Source organism: Elaeis guineensis, chromosome 4, assembly GCF_000442705.2.
Source record: "Elaeis guineensis isolate ETL-2024a chromosome 4, EG11, whole genome shotgun sequence".
In the NCBI taxonomy this organism is placed as follows: domain Eukaryota; kingdom Viridiplantae; phylum Streptophyta; class Magnoliopsida; order Arecales; family Arecaceae; genus Elaeis; species Elaeis guineensis.
The window spans coordinates 124,259,049-124,269,742 of record NC_025996.2 but is presented as its reverse complement, the minus strand read 5'-3'; the positions used below and the strand labels follow the sequence as shown (position 1 = coordinate 124,269,742).

Sequence of the window (10,694 nt, the reverse complement as noted above, 5' to 3'; positions counted from 1 at the left end):
TAGAAGTACTTGTATCATAAAAGTTTTGCGATCACATAATGCTCAAATGCATATTGCCATTTATTGATAGCAAAATGACTATTGCAAGTTATTCCATAAATCCATTGGCTATTTTGTGAAGCTGATTCAAAATAATGTAAACAATCACTGTCAAAGGCCTTGACTTTGACTGTGCCCTCATCACCATTTGTGTGGTTTAAACTTGATTTTATTGAGGTAGCTCCAAATACCTAAATCTTTGGAGCATCTGTTTTTGAACAAAATCAGATTTTTCGCTTGAGATGGCAAAGAGTGGGAGTTCTAATACTTATATTATAAAAATAAACATGTAAAGGGCCAATATATTTACCATACGATAGGTTGTCTACTCTCCATGAGATAGACTGGATTTGTAAAGTAAAAGGGATTAAAGTCAGATGATATAGTTATTTTCTACGTGTGCGGATGACTGCAATATCCTTATTTTTTTATTGATATTGAATACAAAAAAAATACATATAATAATAACTTCTCTTTAACTTATAGAGAAGAGTAGTTACTACTATTCTTCTCCCTCTTTTCCTCTTCCATATGAGTCAAAAAAATTACTATTATATGTATGCTTTTCGTACTTAGCATTGATAAAAAAAAATATAGATTTTGTAGCCTACAAAAAACAACTATATTACCAGGCTTCAACCTCTTTTCCTTTACAAATCCAGTCCATCTCTAAGAGAGGAGATGGTAAACATATTGGCCCCTTACACATTTATTTTTATAATATAAATACTGAAACTCATACTCTTTACCATCTTGATTGAAAAATCTGATTTTCCTCAGAAATAGATGCTCGAAAGATTTAGGTATTAGGAGCTACCTCGTATCACTCAGCTTCAAAATCTTTGTCAATATCTTCTCTTAGTATCATAAAAGATTGAAGAAGAGTGCGCAAAGCTGGGTGAAGCCTGATCAAGATCCTGTCCCTGCACCAATCTGGGCAGGCTAGATGATGCGGAAACCAACCCCGAAAATAGGGCCAAACACCCTTTGCATGGTCATTTTCGGGTCCCAGCTCACTCGTCGGTGGCTGGGGCTCCGTCTTCGGCCAGAGGCTGATGCAGGGGTGGGCAGAGGCCCTTCACGACAAACACCGGTGACGTAGGTTGCCAGAAGAAGGGAAAAAAATCAAATATAATCGAGGAAAGGCGATTTTTGGTGAGTTTCTCCATCGGCAGCGATGGTTCAATGCCTTGAAAAGAAGAGGAATGCTAGGAATTAGGTAGCTCAAGATGGAAGAAGAGGGAGTTCCTACCAAGTTCGGCCTATCTTAGAAGTCTGTTTCCCATCCAGACTCATTGGAGATGAAGACTCTCGATGGGAGTCTTCCTCCAGCCTTTTCTTTTTTTTTTCTTTTTTTTTTTACCGATCGAGAGCTGGTGCCTAGTGCAGCGGATTAGGCCATCACATAGGCTAGGCCCAGCCACAAGAACCAGACCTAGACTCGACCTAGCCTATCCTATGTTCTTGTTGACCTATGCATGGTTATATTCCTTAGCCCAATTTAGTCTAATATATATGGATGGGTCTTGGTGGTCTTGGTGTGTGTGGAAGAGGATCACATATGAGCCTAGAGATGCTAGGATGGGATGAAAGAACTGAGAGATTGGAATGAACTATATTTTACGGTCTTCAGATATGAATTTTGATATACTTAAATCTAATTATATTACATATTTGGTAGTTGGTTGAGTGCTTAAATCTATATGATGCATTGCTTATGGAGTCCTAATGATTTGGTAATTAATTGATAATATATATGGTTAAGTGTTCACATTATGACAACTTTAATTAGACATACATAAGTTGCTACATATGTATAATATTATCTATTCATATACATACACATGCATACATACAAAATATATATATATATATATAGACACACACACACAAACATACATATATATATATATATATACTCTATGTGTGTGTGTGTGTGTGTGTGTGTGTATATGTTTCTCTCTCTCTCTCTCTCTATATATATATATATATATATATATGTATATATGTATATATATATACTATATGTATATATATATATATATGTACACACGATATATATATATATATATATATATATATATACATATACATACATATACAAATATATATACACATGTACACACACATGCGCACACGCATGCGCGTGCGCACACACACACATATATATACACACACCCACACACACACCCACATATATATATATATGTATGTATGTATGTACATGTATGTATGTATGTATGTATGTGACTATCTATTTATCGATACTTATCCAAGAGTATGTTCCATATACAACAATTGCATTCAGATTTGGATTTGCAAATTTTCAGAAATTTTAATTATCTTATCATTTGGGGAGTTTTCTAGATATTATATAGCAATTGGTAACATGACTTTTCTTTTCTATTTTTTTTTTTTGCTTTAATCTTTCTCAATCTTGCATGGTTCCAAGAGCAAATTATCCCACAGAATACTCTCCAAATGAGCTCAATGCTATTCTTAGGAAGTTTTATATTTTCATAAATGCTGTGAAGAAACAATGATAAAAATGAAACGAAGTCACATTCTAAATATCAAGTCATGGTTGACATTGCAAAGAATGAAATCCATGCCTAGATCATAAGCTATATAAACAAAGTAAACAAGAAAAAGTTCCCACAAGCAAGCTAATTTTGATTATTTGTTATAGCATTTAGATTCTATCTACTGTCTAATATAGAGAAATATTCCTTGAAATTAAAAGGTAAAGATTACTTTGTTATTTGGCCACATAAAAATGAACAAGTAATGTCCACATTAATTTCATGAGTTATTTAAGAGCATTAAAACCTCTCTAAAAGCTCCATGAGTTTTTTTGAACTTCTTTCTCTTCCATCTGGCTAAAGTTATTCTCAACATTGAAGGTCCTGCAAATCTCCTCATTACTCTTTCCCCTTATCATACTAGCAAATTTTTGACAATCTAGATTCTACAGACTCTCAATATTAAGATAATTGGCAGCTTGAAATCAAAATAGGAAAGATTAAATTAAGTTTAAGTTTAAGTTTGTTTGTTTATGTTTGAAAGGATTGATATGCTATAACAAATTTTAATTAGTTTTCATTTATATATGTGCTTATCAAGCATAAGCTCCTACAAGGTTTTTACTAGTTGCTCCTAAATGTTCTTAATATTTGACCTGGTGATTAATGGATATTGAGTTCTACTTATATCAGAACATACAGAAGGTAATCCTAGGGCTTAAGTTCCTTATTATTGAAAGCAGTTGGTGATGTAAAAGCAGTTATTGCATATATGCAATAATATTTTTTGTTTTTGTTTTTGCAATTTTTTAAAGTTATTCTTATCTGAAGTAATTTGCCTCTTTTTTTCTTAAAAGGATGTTACTATGAAGATCATATCTTTTTCTCAACAAGGGCCTTGAGCAATTTGTATGTTGTCTACTAATGGTATAAGTTCCAATGTGACGCTTCATCAGCCTGATTCCTTTGGAGATACATTAACTTATGAGGTTTGTAATTATACCCTTTCCTTTTGGAAAGATAATTCCTTTAGAGGTGTCTCCAACTTATGCATTCTTTTAAATATTTAGAGGTGTTTTCTTCTATTTGTTTATGAATTGTATTGCACACTATGATGGTGTTAACCATTTTTGGGCGATACATGTGCTTAATATTGTTGCCTATATTGAATTTTGGATTGCTGCATGTCATGCTCAGTCATCTTGCAAGCACCAATCTTGGTTCATATCAATAGCCATGAAATTGTTAACTCCATACCACGTATTTAAAATCTTATAGCATATCTACTGTGACTTGTTATCCATGTTTATATTAAATGAAATATGAGAAATAAATTCTGAATGCTTGGTGTAGTAAACTCCTTTGACTGAGGTGCTTAACCCAATAGAGAATTATCCACCAACAACTCCAAAGTAAGTGTACATCTAAAAATCTACGTAATTTTTAAAGAGACTTGTGATAGTCTTTATCCATTTTGTGAAGTATAAAATATTGATAAATTCTATTTATAATCTTTTTAATTATAAGGTGACCTGGTAGTGATATGGCATTCAAATGCAAATATAGGGATCCCCATAGCAGAAAATGTTAACATTACCTATTTTTTTTCTTTCATATAGACAGGCTTCGTCTATGACTGATAAATGCATAATTTGTGTACAAAAGGATTCTTCTTCACCTTATGTTGTAGGTTTTCATGTTAGACTAGATTTTCTAACACTTGTAGGGTTACTTTAGTCTTTACCTCTGTAACCTAAAGAATATGTTTTTTTAATAATTTTATCTAATTTTTGTAGCAGGCCTCTGATAGTGTTGTTTGATGGACCCTGTTCCTAGTCTGCTACTGATTTAATTGCTGCCAAATAGGCTTTGCCAAGGCCTAGCCACTAGCCAGTCAAAGCTTACTATTCCCAAGACCTCATCGAGTTGCATCAACCCAAAGATGGATATGTTGAACTGGTCTTCCTTTGTGACCTTTTGCTTTCGGTAGGATGGTTGTAGTTGCTAAACTAATGGATGATTGAATTTTCTAAATTAATGTACCTCTTGTAGGAAGGCTGACTCTGAAGTGATAAGGAATGTGCAAACTTTTAGACTTTTGTAGTGGTGACCTGCTTTTAATGGCAAATAGACTATGAACATTTTAGTCCGTCTACCATGTAAAATACAAAGTGCTCACATGAGGTGGCAGTTTCTAAAGTGTGCAACAACTATTAAACAAACTATGAGGATGAATTAGCATTTGCTGATGTGGGCTCCATAGCTGTGAATCATTGTTCATGTCATGACCTAGTAATTTTTGTTTTGTTCAGTGCTTGTTCTTCTTTGATTTACTTATTAAATCTAGTGTTAGATTACATGATGTGAATGTTGATATTTAAAAAACTGCATGTATCATCCATCTTGTGTTCAAGAAATTTTGCTTTTGGTAACTACATATTAGCGAAACCTTTGCTGTAGAAGGCTGGAAGATGAAAGAATGTCGATACTGTAAAAGCCAACTATATGCAAGGGATTGTATATAATCAGCACCCATCATTAGTGACCAATTAATTGGGTTAACATCACCACCCATGATTTATTAGTCGATTTATTCCCCAGGAAACTTCTATCATATTATGATGTGCACATATGATTGTATGATTATTGCTTTCAATCAAACTGTTAAATAATACATGTACTATGTGGGCCATCCTATACAGAGGTAAAGCTTGATTTTATGGTTACATGGATTCTATTGAATCTTCTGATTCTCTTGGTGTACCTTTACTCTTTTGTTTTCCTATAATGAGTGAGTATTTTATTAAACCAATAGCTGGATAACTAGGGCCTAGGGGTTATGTAGAGGACTCGAAAAAATCTTTACCTTTTCTCTCCAGTTAACAATGTACTTCAAATATATAATTTGTAATCAATATGAACATGTATATTATTTCAAATCTGAGGTTTCCTACATACTTTTATTATATGTATCAAGCTTATTTATTACTCTTCTTTGAAATGTGTGCAATAATACTATCTTCCTATTTTCATCAGCATTTTGCTATTATGCCTATGATTTGATCTTGTACTTTTTGTTGCCTATTAATATGTTTTATGTTTGCTGGACTAATTTTGTAGGGCCGGTTTGAGTTACTTTCCTTATCTGGATCATTTATGCCAACCGATTTGATTTTGTAGGGTCGATTTGTAGGGGGAGGGGTTGCTGGTCTGTTGGTAGCTACCAATCCTTGTTAGATGTGTGCCCTAGATGTCAGATTGGCTGATGCATTCCTATACAAATCTAAGGGCAAATTTATAATTTTGACCATAAATGAATAAAAGGGTTATTCTTCTATCACGTTGTATACATTGTGTCTGTGATACATCCTTTGAGTTAGTGAAAATGTTAATTCATATTTTTAAGAGTTGAAAATTTAAGGCATGAATTTACATAACTAACTCATAAACAGCTCCTGACCATAGGATCATCATGAGGATGGTGATCGATCTGAAAGGTTGGTGTACGATTTCTTCTTTAGGGTAGATGAGTCTTGAATCTACGATGTGGAGACACCGAAGTGAGAGTATAAGTACTCATTGAGAATGAGAGTACTGAGTGTGACCACATCAAGCAATCATAAGGGAGTCTACCTTCTTGTCAATGACTAGCTCGATGCTGCGGTTGTGTGTCTAGTTCTTTGACCTGAGGTACATCGATGGTTCACCTTGAGTGTGTTATAGTTTGACTACACCATAACTTGGTCCCCTAGCTATTCGAAAGTCTGAGGTGTATGTTGGCTGTAGCATGTTCATTGTAGGAACCAGATCGCACCAAGATGGGATCTATCAACCTCGGTAGATGAGAGGAGTAATCCTATGATGATCGAAAGATCGAGTCCTTAAGCCTATGGCCATGGCAGAGTGAAATAATTAAAAAGAATTTTTCATTGGGGTTTCACATCGGACTCGGATCGATCGATTAACTCATATGACTGATGTTGGGTCTGACGAATTGACCTTAACCCTAATTCAGTCGGGACTCATGATAGAGGAGCTTAATCACACAAGTAGCTGCACCAAGAGGTTCGTCTTCAGTTCTGATGGGTTACCACCACATACTGCTAGGTGTCACTGGTGGATTTTGAGAGCAATTAGAATGATATTGATGATCGATCATTCTAATTGTCTGAATTAGAAGAGTTCTGGTCCATCGAAAGGAGTTTCGATGATGTCCATGATGAGATCATGACATGTCTCATTACCATACGAAATTGAACATAACTGGGTCACACAAATAAGGGTGAGGGTTTGGATGTCATCAATTGGGCTACCCCAACTAATTTGGATAAGATCCAATTAAGTTCAAGGAAATCGTGCTAGCACACGATTGAGCCTAACTTTCTCCTCGTATAATCTTTTTTGTCCCTACTGAGCCAAATATGATTTGACTCATCCAGAGAACCTTGAAAAAATTTTTTTCAATCTAAATAAAGCTTGTCCAGCTTAGAAAAGGTTTGTCTTAATTCATGAGATGAATTTAAGACAAGCACCTGCTAATTCCTATCACCTGTCAATTTCATTTTAGGACATCTGTCAAAAATTGACATATGGGTCTTAAATTGAAGCCCACTTGGCAAGAGCTTATTTGAGAATTTTTATGGAGTCAAATCACATCAAATTGGGTGCCATAATCAGATTATAGTGTGAGCCCAATTGGATTAAGTGGGCACCCCAAGTGGATAAGGTTGGAGAGCCTTGATAAGATTGGACTCTTTGGCGCCAACCTCTCTTTGTCCTTATCCAGTGTTGGTGCCAACTTTGAGATAGAGGCTTGGGTGCTTATCTAATGTGATCAGATGATACCAAGAAACCAATCAAAATTTTTTCAAAATTTATTGAAATTTTTTGATTGGTTGAATGATGTAGCACTGCGCAGCATATAGGGTCTATATAAACCCTTCTACGCCTAGGGTTTTGTAGGCTGAAATTATTTTATGCACCAAACCCAATAACTGCCACCCCTATCCTCTTCTCCACAACCTCCCTGCTCTCCTATCTCCCCTCTTCACATCCAAGGAGTTGGACATTCATCTGGTGCAAGGAAAAGGCATGGTGACGCCTGGAACAGGAAGGCTGCAGGACATCTTCGACAGGCTACTGCTTCAACTTCAGAAGGAGTTCTGAAGCACTTCCAAATCAGATAGAGATCTACTTTTTGGAGCATAGATTTATGAGGAGAAGATGTTCTAGGTCCTACCCAAGTGGATACCGGTAGAAGCCAGGCACTTACGTGGCTACATCAGAACCTCGGGCTGTGCTGAGATCATCTACAGGGTAATCAGATTACCCTTGAGGTATGTCTATATTTCTCATACTTTTAGATTTAACTTTAGATTTTAAATATCAGATAATAAAATTAGATCTAATAAATATTAGATCTGAAATAGCATAGAATAAATTTTTAAATTATTCCACTCCAGATTTGATGAAATCTGGAAGATCCTACAAATGAAAAAGACAGTTTTTCCTTCAACTGGTATCAGAGCCAGGTTGTTAGCTCTAATTTAGATCTAATTTAGATCTAATTTTTATATTTATTTATCTAATATTAAAGGATTTTAGATGTCACATCAGATATGATAATATCTAAAATTAAAATATTTAAAATTAAATTTAAAAAGATCTAACATGCATGAGATGCATGACTAGATTAGGAATAGTTTGATCTATAACTAGTTTTGTAGTTTTATATTTTAATGTGATTAAAATATGAATTAGATCTAATTTATTCTCTATTTTTTTTATGTTATAAGTATTATAATCAGATCAAAAAATAGAAAATAATTTTTTAATTGTTACATAAAATTGATCTGTTGCATGCCTAGACTAGTTTAGAGCTGTTCTAGTAACTTGTCTAGAATAGATTTTATCCTGAATAGTTCAATTTAAATTTTATTTTTTAGATATTATATGTGATGTATTAAATCTAAAAGCATGTTAATTAGATCAATTTTTGATATATGAGATGTATGCAAAGCATGTATTAGTTAGATCTTAAATTGTGTATGTGATATGTAAATTTAGATCTAACTAGTTTTGTAGTTAAATTTATATTTCTAATTAAGGTATTCCTCATGGCCATCTGGTCATAAGAACAAAGTAGTATTTTAAGACCCTCTCTTTCCATTCAATGGGGTGTTCATATGACGTGTAGGGGTGCCACGCGTTCATCCTTAATCAGAAATCAAAACTTACTTTTCTGTAAAACTCTAGATCCTGAAATCTTAGGATTTATTTTACATATTTTGTTTATGAACCCAAACTTAACTAATGAATTAAGTTTATGAAATCAATTTGGTCTAAAATTGAGAATTTCAGATCCAAGACATTTTCATAAAATTGGGTTCGGGCTTGGGTAGCTCAATTAGGTCTAGTGGTTGATCAAACTGAATCAAGAGTTGGTTAGGTGGGATCATGAAAGCTAATAATTGACCAGCCTAATAGGATTAAGTCTGGGTCAAGGTCGAATCATATTTAGATGTGACCCGATCAAGTTAAGACCTAATTTGGCTCAGAGGTTAGAGTCTGGATTGTAGGCTAACCCAATTAGTTCTGGTTCGATAATTTAGTGTCTAAGATAAGTTTGACAGATTTGACCGACTGATTTTTAATTGAGAGCTACTTGACTCGAATGCTATTCTTATCGAGTTAATGGCATATCCCTTCCACCGGTCTCACTTACCTGGCCATATGTGTCGATCCAGTTCTGATTTGAGGTAGCTAACAATTCGAGCTGACCCATGCCACTAGGTTAGTCATAATTATTATGACTATGTCAAGTCAAGTTTAAAGAAACCTAAATCAAATCTTCCTAAGAAAATATTATGTCTAGGTCTTCCACCATTGTGGATGTGCGGGTCCTTTCCGAAGTTGATTATTTTCGGTTGGTTACAGTGGCTCAGTTGCACCAAAAAGATGCAATTATGTCCATTAGGCATTGGATGCTACGGATTAGAGGATGGATTGGGCTCAATATCTCGGATACGGTGAGGGATCCAATTAGGAATCTAGTTCGTGCAAATGGTGGGTTTGGCTTAACTAAGGATTGGAGCAATATTTTGGATACGATGAGCTTCATGAATTAGAGACCAAATTTTGGGTGCACTATGATTAAAAAATTATTGGACAAGAGTTGTCTACTCATTGGTTGACCCATCACCAATAACTGTTAGGTGAGGTGGTGAGCCAGTTGGTGAGACCGCACCACCCACTAGAAATCACTAATCATGGAGATTTTCACATCTCTACCCAAGGAGTGTAGGGATCTGAGAAAATAGTGGGAGCCTAATTTGTTTAAAAATAAAAATTCTAAATAAATTGGTTGAGTTTGATTACAAAATCTAACTAGAAACTTTTGACTCTCTACAGGAAACATGTCTGCCTCAAACCTCCTGACCAAAATTCTAGACACCCATAGACTGACTGGATCAAATTTTAAAGACTGGTTGAGAAACTACAGAATCATTCTAAGTTCTAAAAATTGACTCATGTCTTGGACCAGGATCCACCTACCATGCCAGCACGTCCGACTGCTGAACAGAGAGCATCTCTAGCAAAGTGGACGGATGATGATAACAAAGCAAGGTACTACATGTTGGTGCAATGTCTGATGACTTACAGTGCCAACATGAAAATATTTTGACTACCCGCCAAATGTTAGCTCACCTATAAGAGTTGTTTGGTGAATAGAGTCGTGCGGTCAAGTATCAAGTCTGTCAAAGACTTTTTAAGGCCAAGATGCGTGATGGGCAGTCAGTCTAAGATTATTGTTTGACAATGATCAAGGATCTTGAGGAGCTTGAGAAGCTCGATATCATCTTAGACAAGGATTTTCAGACTGATGTGATCCTTCAGTCCTTGTCTGATGTATTTGGTCAGTTTCATCATAAACTTCCATATGCATAAGATGCAGTGTACCTTGGTCGAGTTAATGAACATGCTGGTTATAGCTGAGCTTTTCTATGAAGAGTTCAAAAGGCTTAGTTCTTACTATGGAGTGGACTTCTATCAAGAAAAAGTTTTTCGGGAAGAAGAAGAAGTCTGCAAAGAAGCAGAAGGTGGATGGAAAAAAAAAGACAGAATCGAAGAAGA

At 35.0% G+C, this 10,694-nt stretch overlaps 1 pseudogene; it reads left to right on the top strand.

The window, feature by feature from the left end:
* The first annotated feature begins 3,227 nt into the window (after positions 1–3,227).
* LOC140857387 (AT-hook motif nuclear-localized protein 1-like) overlaps positions 3,228–10,694 on the top strand; it is a 112,383-nt pseudogene continuing 104,916 nt past the window's right edge.